We start from the raw sequence: 14,250 nt of genomic DNA, 5'->3' as shown, positions 1-14,250 counted from the left end.
TCTTTTTCAAACACAATGACATAAAACCAGAAGCCAATTAGAAGTACAAAACAAAAATCTCAAGTGTGTAAATACTCAACAAAATGTAACATTCATAAAAGCCAAGACTTGAAAAACATTTGTGGCCCCTATCAGAAAAGTAGATAATGTGGTGCATATATAAGGTATATGCTGGCTTTCACAATACTGATTGCCTATTTGAAGATGCTAAAGGGAGTAGCTCCTAAAACTTATCACACCCAAGAAATTTCTGTGAGGTGATGGATGTTAACTAGATTTATGGTAAATACTTTGCAATATATACATGTATCAAATCCTTAAGTGACACATTATATTAAACTAAGGTGTACAACTTCTTTCTGAATAAAAGTAGGAAAAAAAAACTTAAGCAGACTAGTGGTTGTGCATGCATAAGGATAAGGGAATGAGGGTGGTGACCTAGAATATATTTGCCTCATGAAACCTTGATTTTTAACCTCACAAGACCCTGAACAGAAAGTAAAGCCAAGTCCACTGAAATTCCACACTTATTAACAACACAATTGTGTGAATATTTGCCCATAAAATTATGATGACTGGTTATGGTAGTGATAGAAAACAACTACATCAGGCATATCATGAATTATAATAGGAAAATTATAAAGTATATGCTTATAAAATATTTAAATAAAAAGTAACAGTAATTCCTGTCAGTCAAAAATAGCTAGACCTTCAGAGATAACTATTTTTCAAGTAGAGGTGGATCCTCCCTCTTATGCAAATTCAGAGTGTATGTGAAATTGCACTTGAAATTGACTAACACACAGGTGCTAAAATACCCTGTCCTGGGTTCAATGTTTCTATAAATATTGTCACATCAAACTTATTCTCAACTTGCTTTTCTTAATGCTACACGAGGGTGGTATTTTGACACCAGTAGAATCGATTTCACAAAAACAAAAATGCATCATATACCACGGTAATTGTAAAGAAAACGTCCTTTTTCCAACAGTTTCTTGTCTATATGCTTACAGAGTTGAATGACTATCAACATCTCTTTTAGTGAAAGGCTGGCAGATACGGCCCTCCCAAATATGGCTGCGAATCCTCCTGCTTCACCCTGGCCTCACCTGAGAATCACCTGGAGCTTGTAGTTAAAGCAGCACCGATGCTCTCACCCTAACCAATAGACAGACTCTGGCAGGGGGCACAGGTGATGCTGGTTCTTAAAACTAGCTAAGGGATGTTTATTGTAAACCCAGGCTGATAAGCACTTCTGTGCTTCCAAGTTTTCATGTGCATATAAATCGTTTGGTGTCCCAGGTCCCACAGAAGAAAAACCTGTCAACCTTGCCTGGTTCCACTACAGTAAAGGAAAATGACGACATTAGAAATCATGCAGGTTTCTGGGGCGCCTGGGTGTCTCAGTCGAATGAGTGTCCGACTTTGGCTCAGGTCATGATCTCACGGTCTGTGAGTTCCAGCCCCATGTCGGACTCTGTGCTGACAGCTCAGAGCCTGGAGCCTGTTTCAGATTTTGTGTCTCCCTCTCTCTCTCTGACCCTCCCCCATTCATGCTCTGTCTCTCTCTGTCTCAAAAATAAACATTAAAAAACAAAAAAAGAAAGAAATCCTGCAGGTTTCCAGTGAAAATCTGGACCAGGGAAGATCATTTCCACTCTCAATACACAGCTGCCATTTTCCATGGTTCAATATTTATATTCAAAAACAGTGAAAACAGCAGGGAAACATAGGTTGTGGGCTATGTACTCCATGAAAAATGAAATCCAAACTACACTGTTCACCAAAGTCTAAAGTCATTCTATAACCTTTAAAATGCATGGTTCACTGTTATTAATGCTTTATTGTAAAGATTTTAACCCTTACGATTTTATGCACTTGGACAAATCTGATTGCTTTTCTACTGATGTGAGGTAACAGAGTCACTATTTATTTGACTGCTGAGGACAAGGTACACTGGTCAACCTTTCCAGGTTAAAACACAGGAGAAGCCCAGACTACACATGAGCCTACTTTCCCATCTAGAAACCAAGACCACATCCACCTACAACAATGTCATGGTCATCTGTGTATCTGACTACATTCTTCATGGGCTAATATCTTTTTTTTTTTAATATTTGTTTATTTTTGAGAGAGAAAGAGCAAGTAGAAGCTGGAGAGGGGTGGAAAGACTAGGAGATAGAGGATCTGAAGCAGGCTCCATGCTCAGTGCAGAGCCTGATGAGGAGCTTATACTCACAAACCACGAGATCATGACCTGAGCTGAAGTCGAATGCTTAACCAACTGAACCATTCAGGCACCACCAAAAATAAAATAATATTTTTATTGAAGAGGACAACCATAAATATGCCCCCAGATGTTTATTCTCCAAGTAGGCTCCAAAACATGGCCCTTAGGCATCACCTGAGAACGTGTGAGAAAGGAAAATTGGGGAGTTACAGCCCAGAAGTATTGAAATGGTAACATGGGAAGAGACCTAGAAATCTGATATTTTATAAGTGCTTCAGGTAAATCCGATTAAAAATAAATTTGACAGTCTCTGCAGTAACTAAATCAAAGGTCATCCCTGAGTTATACACATTAAAGGTCACTCTTAGGGGCACCTGGGTGGCTCAGTCGGTTGGGCATCCGACTTTGATTCAGTCATGATCTGACAGTCCGTGCGTTTGAGCACACATCAGGTCTGTGCTGTCAGTTCAGAGCCAGGAGCCTCCTTTGGATTCTGTGTCTCCCTCTCTCTCTCTGCCCCTTCCCCACTCATACTCTGTCTCTATCAAAAAATGAATAAACGTTAAAAAAAATTTAAAGTCACTCTTAGAAACCTTCTGTGTTTGTGGTGATGTTAGTGGTGTGATACACACACACACACACACACACACACACACACACACACAAAACATACACATTTGCTTTATTCATAAATAAGTCTGACTCTAACATAGTCTGGTTCAGTTTTCACATCTTCCATGTCTCATGTTCCTCATTGAGTATGCTGGAATCACCCAAAAATACACTTGTCCTCAGATTCTTTCATCAAATAATACAAATTTACATGAATTGGAATTTATTCAAATATTTCATCAAGTAAGATATGAAACACATATGGCCACACGTTAATAGATGTTATATTTTATAATGGAGTTGAATATGGCAACATTCTTACTCTGAATCTGCATTTCATGACTTTTCCCATAACACAATAAATAATTACACTCTTAATTAGTTGTTTGTACTCAGGTATAGAGAATTAGCACCCCATTTGCATACATGATGAATTCTTGTGAATCTGGGTAGGCATACTCTAAATTTCAGGGGATTTTCATAACATCTGATTCCAGTGCAAGGCATGATGTCCTTAGTGTCAGATGCCTTGAAGCACTTCAGGTTACACTGCCCATTCCCAACCATCTCACGTATCCACCTGTCTTACAGATACGTTCTTAGTTAGTGTTGTGGTTTGCCAATGTTCAGGTCCATGAGATGAAGAGAGAGGGGCCTTGAAAAGGATGGCCTTCCCTGAATGAAACAGGAGTGGTTGCAAAATAAATTCCTGAAGTCCCATCTGATTTATACTCCCTCCTTGCTGCATGGAACACAGTCTGATAGCTGATGGTGGGGCAAGCATCTGTGGCCATGAGAGAGCAACTGTGAACACATGGCTGCAGGTGGACAATACCACAGGGAAGAAACGGAGAAGCCAGAGTGCACCATAGGGTATATGAGCCATTTCATCTGACATGAGCATCTATATACTCACTGTATACATACTAGAAAATATACATCTTCCTTTCTACAAAGTACACATTGGCCTTTTCATGGTATAGCAGAACACAAAACAACAGCTACCCCAAAATGCATCGTTATTGTCACTTGTGCCAGTGTTAAATGTGAGCACAGCCTGGTTCCCAACTTCATGGTGTCAGTCTCTACAATGGACAGACATCCTCTTTCTGCTCCCCACCAGATGGGGGAAAAATGCTACGTGAGCTGTGCATGAAGAGAGGGGCACCTAGCCTAAAAACTAGGTGCACTGTTTGAGGCAGAAATACTCACTGCCTATGACTGGTGAACTGCTCCTCAACTAATCAGTATTTTGCACAATCCTCAGAGTAGAACACATCATGGAGCTCAAGCAGGACTGAGTTTTCTGCCAGCTGTGGATCAGCTTCAGTGGAATGTCATCCAACTACAATGGCTCAGACTGACATGGGGCTAGTGACACATATAATAGTTGTTATGCCTTTAAGATGTTTTAAGTAATCTCTAAGGGAACCACAATGAAAATACCTACTGATAATACATTCACCAATAAATAGATGATGTAATGGATTCTATTATTCTAACGATTCCCGTAGACATAATACAACATTCACTGACCACTAACCAAGGGAAGAAATACACAAGGTGAGTCACAAAGGACACATGGGTAATATTTCTACAGACAAACACATAGATACTTTTAATGGCAAAGGGAACAAAACCAATTCATATTTGAGTTACACTCACATTGTCCAAAAATGTAACGAGTTGAAAATTGTCACTCTATAACAAAACATACAGGTAAAAACAAAACCACACCTAAATGATGCTGTGGAAATTTCTATACAAAAGGAAGCATATTATTATGGAATTGCAAACCAGAATAAGAGAAAATATAACCCAAAAAATTCTACATAAGAAAGATGAATTATTTAAAGGATACCTACTATAATTTTATTTTAAAGTTTACTGATTTTGAAAGAGACAGAGCACAAGGAGGGGAGGATCAGGGAGAGAAGGAGAGAGAGAGAATCCCAACCATGAGATCATGACCTGAGTTGAAATCAGGAGTTGGATGGTGAAGCAACTGAGACACCCAAGTGACCCTGTGTATGTATAATTTTAAAGTGTGACTGTGTACCCATGAAGAAAGGAACATTTTGAATTATTGGCATGTGTTCATGGACAATAAAGGTGTAAAGAATATTCATTAAAATCTCCCATGGAAAGCTCTCATGAAAACTTTTATGAATTAAGCACTTAAAAGACCTTAAGAAATGAACTATGTTAATAGTTCTGTCCTATTCCACAGAATTTAAGGGTATCACCCATCCTTTAGAATCCAGCAAACAAAAAGTTTTCATTTCATTATTTTTAAGTTTGTATTAAAAGTGTATGTTGAGAGAGAGAGAGAGAGAGAGAGTGGCAGAGGGGCAGAGAGAAAGGGAGGGAATCCCAAGTAGGTTCCACTCTGTCAGTGCAGAGCCTGGCATGGGGCTTCAACTCACAAATCATGAGATGGTGACCTGAGCTGAAATCAAGAGTCTGATGCTCAATGCCCTGAGCATTTCATTTCTTAATAAACAAATACCATCAAAGTTGTAAAATGTGCCAACAATCACTATATATTAAAAAAACCCAAAAACTGAGAGATGAAATTCAGATACATTCTGAGTGAAGTATAAAAACTAATGATTCATTTGTCCTTAAGTTGAAAGTCTCTGATTTTAGTTTTGTGTATCAGAAATTTTAACTGTATTCATCTGACAGTAGTGGATTGATTTTACTTTTATTCATTACCTTTCAGCTGTATCTTCAAATGGCACCCAGAGCCTCCTCCCAAAGATGTGCATAGAAACTTGTTTCCAAAGACTGTCAGTAGGTAGACATAAACATAGTGACCTTGAGAAAGTATGCTTAATGAGAGACTGGAACAGTGTTGGGGAGGGTGAAGGGCATCAAAGCTATCATGAAGGACATATCCAAAGGGAGACAATTACCCATAATAAGAGTCTCACTGCACAAAATGGTGAAGGATATAAACATTTTAGAACCCCCCTTTCTAACTACACTACTGCAAAGTGGTGTCTTTCTATAAGCAAAGGCTCAAATCAAATGGTCAAACATACATATTTGCAGAACAAAAATTTGGAAAACCTGGAAGGTGACCTAGTCTATATTGAAAATACTTATTTGTACCCTTTTGACAATAGGATTGCATTCAACTTTCAATCAAATATTTCTGAAAATCAGAGATTTAAAAATGAAAAAAAAGTGGTAGGTGGTATCCCGTTGAGAGGTCTTCACTGAGCAGTCAACCTTAAAACAAAACCACAACACTTTCAATGAAAACAGGATTCCTCAATGCAGTCAGTCTGAGAAAATATTTAAGGAGTGTTCAAACTTTAATAAACATCTGAGGACTCATCTTCCAGAGAACCATTATGACTGTAATAAATGTAGGGAAGTGTTTTATCAAAGCTCCAACCTTAGTATACAGAAGAGTATATATTTAGGAGAGAATCGTTACAAATATAATGAATGTGGGAAAATTCCTAACCTATCCTCCAATGATGGTGATCATCAGAGGATTCATGTGGGAAAAAAAACCCATACACATGTCATGAACCTGGGAACATGCTTAGTCAATCATCAAGACTGAAAATGGATAAGACAACCTACACTGGACAGAAAGGTCAGATTTGTAACAATTTTATGAGGAGCCACTCATTTGTGTACAGGCTGGTCTACCTTGAAGCCATTGTATTGATTGTACTAGGCTACCATAAAACAATTAGATTGTCGCGTATTCATTATCAGTGCATGAATCATGATACCTCTCAATAAACATGAATTTCTGGGGCGCCTTGGTGGCCCAGTTAAGTGTCTGACTTTGGCTCAGGTCATGGTTTCATGGTTTGGAGGGTTGGATCCATGTTTTGGGCTGGGTGCTGACAGCTCAGAGCCTGGAACCTGCTTCAGATTCCATGTCTCCCTCTCTCTCTGTGCCTCCTCTGCTCATGCTCTGTGCCTCTCTCTCAGAAATAAATAAACATTAAAATATATATATTGCATTTGGAAAACTACCTGGTAGTGACTTAGGGAAATAAACTTTCCTCCTGAAGGACAGCAGCTCATCAAGTCTAATTATGTCTCTTTGCCAGAAAGATTATTTGAAACAGACCAAGGAAAAGCTCTGAAACCCAGGACAGGTTTCCTTTGTAACAGACATTTGCATGTATCAGGGTAAGTTCCATTTGGAAGGGTGTCTCCCTCTTTGTAGCAGAAAGAGGGAGAATGTGTAAATCTCCACAAACTCTGGTCAGTGGAGAAGGCATGGATTTTAATCTGGACAACATCCCTAGCCTGGGTGACTGTGCTTTGCTGATCTCCTCCCCAAATGCTTCCCAGTAGGATCACCTGTGGAGTTTCAAGAAGGATCATTGCTGCTGCCCTCCCCCTCACATTCTCTCAACTGAGTGGGTGGAAACCACAGTGTGGTTTCAGGGAAGTGCTCCAGGGGATTCAGGTGCAGGATTTTTGACCTCAACACCAGGGATTCCTGGTCTTCCTGCTTCAAAGAAAGAAGAGGTGGGCACAAAATGAGCCACAGGCAGAGGTGATTAGTGTCTAAGAGAGGGAGAGTGGTAGGAAAGCTCGCTGTACACAGAGGGGTGTCGGAGGGTGAAAACCCGAGACAATAGGCAAGGATCTTTGTTTTGTGAGGATTGGGTCTCTCCCACCTTCCCTTTCCCCTATTTCCTTTTCACCACCTACTCGTATTGGCTTGCTAACTCTAGGTGTTGGGTTTTCCATTCCTGATTGTCTCATTCCCATTGTACTCGGGATGGTGAGGCCCCACAGTTCCTTGTGGGTCACACATTTTATGTTCTACCACTAAGTTGGGTCTTCTGTCAAATTCCTGAGGGGAACCTGAAGGGAAGTCGGTGATATGTGTTACATGTTTAAGAGGAACCTTACACCTGAGGGGGTTTGCTGTGGTCAGACACTCCCAGCATTGTTCCAGTGTTTTGGAAAAAAAAGTGTTTTTCCCCACCCAGGGACCTCAGGTCCTAATCTTTCCCTTTCTGCCTTCTGAATTCTATCTTTTCCTATTATAATTCTTTTTTTTTTTTTTAATGTTTACTTATTTTTGAGAGAGACAGAGACAGAATGCGAGTGGGTTGGGGCAGAGAGAGAGGGAGGCACAGAATCTGAGCCAGGCTTCAGGTGCTGAGCTGTCAGCACAGCGGCAGACATGGGGTTCAAACTCACAGACCGTGAGATCATGACCTGAGCTGAGGTCGGACCCTGGACCTACTGAGCTACACAGGTGCCCCTCCTATTATAATTCTAAGTGAGGCCCAGGGTTGAAAAGGAAGGCTTCCCAATAATTTATGATAGTTGAGTGCAGGCTTTTCCTCAAGGGGAGGTAATAGGGTCTCCTGTACAGGAGTTGGGGTGTGTCAGGTCTGCGTAGGAACATTTTTCTAAGCTCAAGCAGAATTTGTGGGCTCATGTGGGAGGGGAGGGCCCCTGAAAGCAGAGAAGGGAAACTCAGTGATTGGTCTCCAAGTGGGAGCTGACAGTTTCTGAATAGCTCCAGACACAAAGGACTAGGAACTTGGGCCTTTTTTGCATTTCAAAGCCCTGCCTGCAGGCGATCAGGTTACAGGAGGTGAAGAGGCAGTGTTGGTGTCTTTACCGACATTTTCTCCTACTTGTGCTGTGTTTTCTCCACAAAGATCTTCTGAGAAAGAAATCTTGAAGAGGAGGTGAAGGAAAAAATAGCCAGTTCTCAGGTAAGCCTTGCGCCCCAGGCCGGAGGACCTGTGATCTTTTTCTCCTGAATTCCGGGCGTGTAGAAATTGCAGGGCACCTGGGTGTTTCAGCCATTTGAGCATCAGACTCTTGATTTGGGCTCATGATCCCAGGGACCTGTGATCCAGCCCTGAGTCGGGGTTCCTTCTGAGTTTCGAGCCTACTTAAGATTTCCTCTGTCCCTGTGTCCCTGTCTTCCATTTACATTCATTTACATTGATCCTCTCTCTCTAAGAGAAGTTTAAAAAAAAAAAAAGGCAATGTTTTTTTTTTTGTTTGTTTTTTTTTTAGTTCTGATGGTTCTGCTTTAAGTTTTCACCTACGTTTTAAGCTTCTCAGAAATGATATTCTAGGGGCGCCTGCGTGGCTCAGTCGGTTAAGCGTCCTACTTCGGCTCAGGGCATGATCTCGCAGTCCGTGAGTTCAAGCCCTGTGTCGGGCTCTGTGCTGACTGCTCAGAGCCTGGAGCCTGTTTCAGATTCTGTGTCTCCCTCTCTCTCTGACCCCCCCCCCCCCCCCCCCCCGTTCATGCTCTGTCTCTCTCTGTCTCAAAAATAAATAAACGTTAAAAAAAAATAATGATATTCTAGGTATGTCTTTAGAACACTCCTCCCCTATATCCCAGAGACTTTGCTCCCTTCTCTCCAACCTGGTTTCCAGTAGGACATCAACAGTTGTCACTTTGAATTAAATTCCTGCAAGTAATGAAAATATTCCCTTTGTGACATATCCAGAGAGGAGAGTGTTGAGTCCAGGTTTCCTGTTGCTGATGGGGTCTGGTCCTGGGACAGCACTCAAGGAAAACCGTTCCCATTTAGGTCTGATCTGGATGGTTTCTCTGCTCCGGGTAGAGTACGATTATGAAAATGCAAAATACATCAGATAGATATGAGGCACAGAATAATCTGGAATGTTCCTGGTCATTAGGATGTGGAAAACATACTGTAAAATAGTCTAGATATTACAGGACATGGAGACTATATGTGACTGAAGGCTGTATAAATCCATTGTATCTTCAAAATTGTTTATATTCTGATTTACTGTTTGGGGTCACAAGAACACATGGTGATCCTGTGTCCTGAGGTGTGCCTTAGGCACTGATAACAATTTGTTTCCTTCTAGCCATTATTACCTTCTTTTACTTAACTTTGTGCTCTGTAACAGATTTCCTCCCTATAATGTTCATATTATTCCTTCTTATCAGTTGTAATGATTTTAGGCAGATTCCCTGAGTGACTTCGAGACACCATCATATTTAATTTTTTTTTAATGTTTATATATTTTTGAGAGAGACAGAGACAGAATGTGAGTGGGGGAGGGGCAGAGAGAGAGGGAGACATAGAACTTGAAGCAGGCTCCAGGCCCCAAGCCATCAGCACAGAGCCCAGTGTGGGGCTCGAACTCACAGAGTTGTGAGATCATGACCTGTGCTGAAGTCAGGCTCAACCGAGTGAGCCCCCAGGTGCCCCAAGACACCATCACATTTAAAATGGAAACTTTCTTTTAGTTTCTCTTTCCTTGTTTTTTTTTTTTTTTTTTTTTTTTTTTTTTTAAGTTTATATATTTTGAGAGACCCAGAGAGAGCAGGAGGATTGGAGTTGTGGAGAAACCATGAATCCCAAGCAGGCTCCACAGGGTCTGTGCAGAGCATGACTCAGGGCTCAAACTCACAAAACCATGAGACCTTGACCTGAGCTGAAGTCAAGAGTCAAACACTTAACCGACTGAGGACCCAGGCACCCCTACCTTGCAGTTTCTGATGAAGAAAACAAAGGCAAAAGAAATGTAGGTAAAATTAAATTGTCTTACAACTTACAACCCACTGAGAAGTACTTAAGATTGGCAGAGGAAAATATTCCTCAAGGAATTTACAACTGCTTTAATGTTAATGCTTTTCTAGAGGGGAAAAGCAAGCTTCCCTTGACAATAGCCAGACTTCCCGGATCCTGTGAGTCCTCTTTAACCTATGAAATCCCTTCAGAATCTTTATTCCAACCCCCCCCCAACTTAAAGTATATAATGAATGTCTCCTCACAATCACACTGCAGCTCATTCTTCCCACATGTCCCGTCCCTGTGCTTTAATAAGATCAGCCTCGTTCACCAAAAAGGTCTCAAGAATAGTTTCTTAAATTTTTTTTTTTTTCAACGTTTTTTATTTATTTTTGGGACAGAGAGAGACAGAGCATGAAGGGGGGAGGGGCAGAGAGAGAGGGAGACACAGAATCGGAAACAGGCTCCAGGCTCCGAGCCATCAGTCCAGAGCCTGACGCGGGGCTCGAACTCACGGACCGCGAGATCGTGACCTGGCTGAAGTCGGACGCTTAACCGACTGCGCCACCCAGGCGCCCCTCAAGAATAGTTTCTTGAGCATTTATTTACTCCTGGCCCACCTCACATCAGTTTCTACTGAGCAATGAAGTCCCTTGACTTGTGTAGTAGATGTAAGGACTTATGGGAGTAGAGGTTCTAAATCAATCAGACCTTCATCCCGTAGGTTTTTATTTCACTGCATAGTCATGACACAGACATACTCTTCTATTTACTTGTTTGTGTTTTCAGAAAGAAAAGAATGACATAATTAATATGTTTGAGTGTCTTAAAATCCCGAAATACCATAGAGCACAAGTGATGATTGAAACAAAAGCTTTCAATGAGGGGCGCCTGGGTGGCTCAGTCGATGAAGTCTCCACTCTTGATTTCCGTGCAGATCATGATCTCGAGGTTCATGAGATAGAACCCCATGTTAGGCCACATGCTGACAGCGGGAGCCCTCTTGGGATTCTCTCTCTGTGTCTGTCACTCCCCTGCACCTGCACTCTTTCTTTCTCAAAATAAATAGACATTATATTGAAAAAAAGCCTTTCGAGGTGCCTGGGTGGCTCACTTGATTAAGTATCTGATTCAACTCACAGTTCATGAGTTTGAGTCCCACAACTCTCTTTCTCTCTCCCCCTCTCTCTTTTCACCCTCCCTTACTTGTGCCCTCTCTCTCTTTCAATAAAGAATAAATAAATTAAAAATCTAAAACAAAATAAAATATAAAAAAAGGTTTCCAAGGACAATTATATTACGGGATCATTGAGTACTACGGTCAAGATACTATTTTTGAGGTACTGTATGGTACAAGACGGGATTTACTGAAATAGGACAGGGGCAGGACCCATGGGCAGAAAGAAATGTATTTTGGCTGCGTGGAGCTTGTATGTTCATGGGGGAGGGTAAGTGCACAGTGTTCAATCACAAAACTTTCTTTAAATTTCTACTTGTAAAACTACTTCTGCAAGATTTCTCTGATGCTTATCATTCAGTTCAATATTAACAATTGATGAGACACACTAGCACTCATGTGACCCTTTAAAAAATCCAGCATCCAGAGGCACCTGCGTGGCTCAGTCACAGCCAGGAGCAGGCTTGGAGTCTCTCCCTCTCTCTGCCTCTCCCCTTTTTACACCATGTTTGCCCATGCTCTCTCTCACAATATAAATAAACATGGAAAAAGAAAAATTGAATGCAGGAAACCAGTCTGTATTTGATGATCATCCAAACTGTGCAGGCTCTAGGTCAGCCTTCTGTGGTGAAGGTGAACATGTTTCTGTTTGTATCCGTCATAGTAGACTCAGAAAGAAAAACTGTTATATTCATATCATTCTATGTGTTTGTGTTGATAATGTGAGTAAAAGACTTAAGCATTATCACCTACGACTAGATTGAGAAGTTTCAGGTCATTGAAATGTTTTTTGTTTGTTTGGCTTTTTTTTTTTTTTTTTTTTTTTTTTAAGTTTTGAGAGAGACAAGGAGGGGAGAGAAAGAAAGGGAGAGACAGAATTCCAGGCAAGCCACACTGTCAGCACAGAGCCTGAGGTGAGGCTTGAACTCAGGAACCCTGAGATCATGACATGAACTGAAATCAAGAGGTGGAAACCTAAGGTACTAAGCCATCCAGGTACTGCTCTTGAAAACTTTTTCAGTCACCCTGATAATATTCTATTCTACCACGTTTAATGTTATAACTACTTTCAAAATGTATGGATGTGTGCATGGAATGTATAAATATAGATGAATTTTGTGTGCATATCTTCTTTCCATCAGTTTTCTCAGGGTTTAACACCTGTTATGAACATTGATTTAGGGTCCTTGTGTATATTGACCTGTGTGTCATTTTAGATCAACTCTAGGTCAGTTAACCTAGATTAAAATCTGATCCATACCATGTACTGGGTGCTTAACAAATATTCACCAAAAATAGAAGAATAATGTGTTTCTTGTCTTAGATTATTATTATTTATTTTCCATGAATTTATGAGAAACTGTTTAATGCTCTCTACTAACCAGGAAATGCTTGAAAAGCCTTGTCCCCTTTCTTGCTATTCTAGTAGAACTTGTAATTGCTGTAAAACCCACTCAATTCCAAGTCCTCTGAGAGTTCTTGAATTTGAGTTCTACTTCATTATTGGAATATGTATCCCTTGGCCCATAGACTAATGCCTTGTTAGAAATGCAGACACCTACCCCATGCTAGAACTCCTGAACAGTACCCTCATTTTAACAAGATCTCAAATGCACTGTTGTGAAATTATAATTCACATTAGAAGATGCTAATGTGAATTAGCATACATTAGAATACATTTGTAACTCACCAAAACTTCCCATTAAGAAATAGACACCACATGTACTGTATGATGGAAATACAGATTCCAAAATGTGTATGCCTGTGTTGATGCCTTCGTTTTACAAATTCTCTTGAATAAACACAATATTTATAATGGTTCATACCTCAAAGTTAAAGAATATATTACAGCATAATACTGTGTTACAAATTCTCTTACTGCAGAAAGCAAGAAACTCATCTAAGCAGGAACCAGTTCTCCTAATATAACTGAACAAACAGTAATACAGTCCTTGGTGAATCACAAAAAAAACTATACCAAGTGGGGATGTCAGACAAAGGAAAATTGATTTACAGGAAATAAGGAGATCACAGGGAATAATTTCCAAAGCAGAGACACAGAGGAAAGGAGAATAATTTCCTTTTTTTAAAAAAAAATTTTGTTGGGGCACCTGGGTGGCTTGGTCGGTTAAGTGTCTGACTTCGGCTCAGGTCCGTGAGTTCGAGCCCCGTGTCGGGCTCTGTGCTGATGGCTCAGAGCCTGGAGCCTGTTTCAGATTCTCTGTCTCCCTCTCTCTCTGACCCTCCCCTGTTCATGCTCTGTCTCTCTCTGTCTCAAAAAAAAATAAATAAACGTTAAAAAAAATTAAAAAAAATTTTTGTTTAAATTTATTTTCAGAGACAGACTGAGTGGAGGAGGGGCAGAGAGAGAGGGAGAGAGAGAATTCCAAGCAGGCTCTGTGCTGTCAACACAGAGTCTGATGCAGGGTTTGAACTCAGAAACTGTGAGATCATGACCTGAGCTGAAACCAATAGTTGGATGCTTCAGCAACAGAGCCACCCATGCACCCTGGAATGCTTTCCTTTTATTTAGGGTTAGGGTGGATATTTATCAAAGGAGGCTGGGGATAAGGTTGCACATGAGACTTAAGAAAACAGTTCTATACATTCACTGTATGCTACATAGTAAATGAGGTTTATACTCCTCCTTGGGTGGAGATTTTAGTATTATAATGAGGTAAAAGGGAGCTCCTGGGTGTCCCAGTCCATTGAGCTTCTGA

The sequence above is a fragment of the Panthera onca genome, chromosome E2, assembly GCF_046562875.1.
Source record: "Panthera onca isolate mPanOnc1 chromosome E2, mPanOnc1 haplotype 2, whole genome shotgun sequence".
NCBI classification, from domain to species: Eukaryota; Metazoa; Chordata; class Mammalia; order Carnivora; family Felidae; genus Panthera; species Panthera onca.
The sequence above is the reverse complement of the archived record's forward strand: the minus strand, read 5'-3'. Positions refer to the sequence as shown.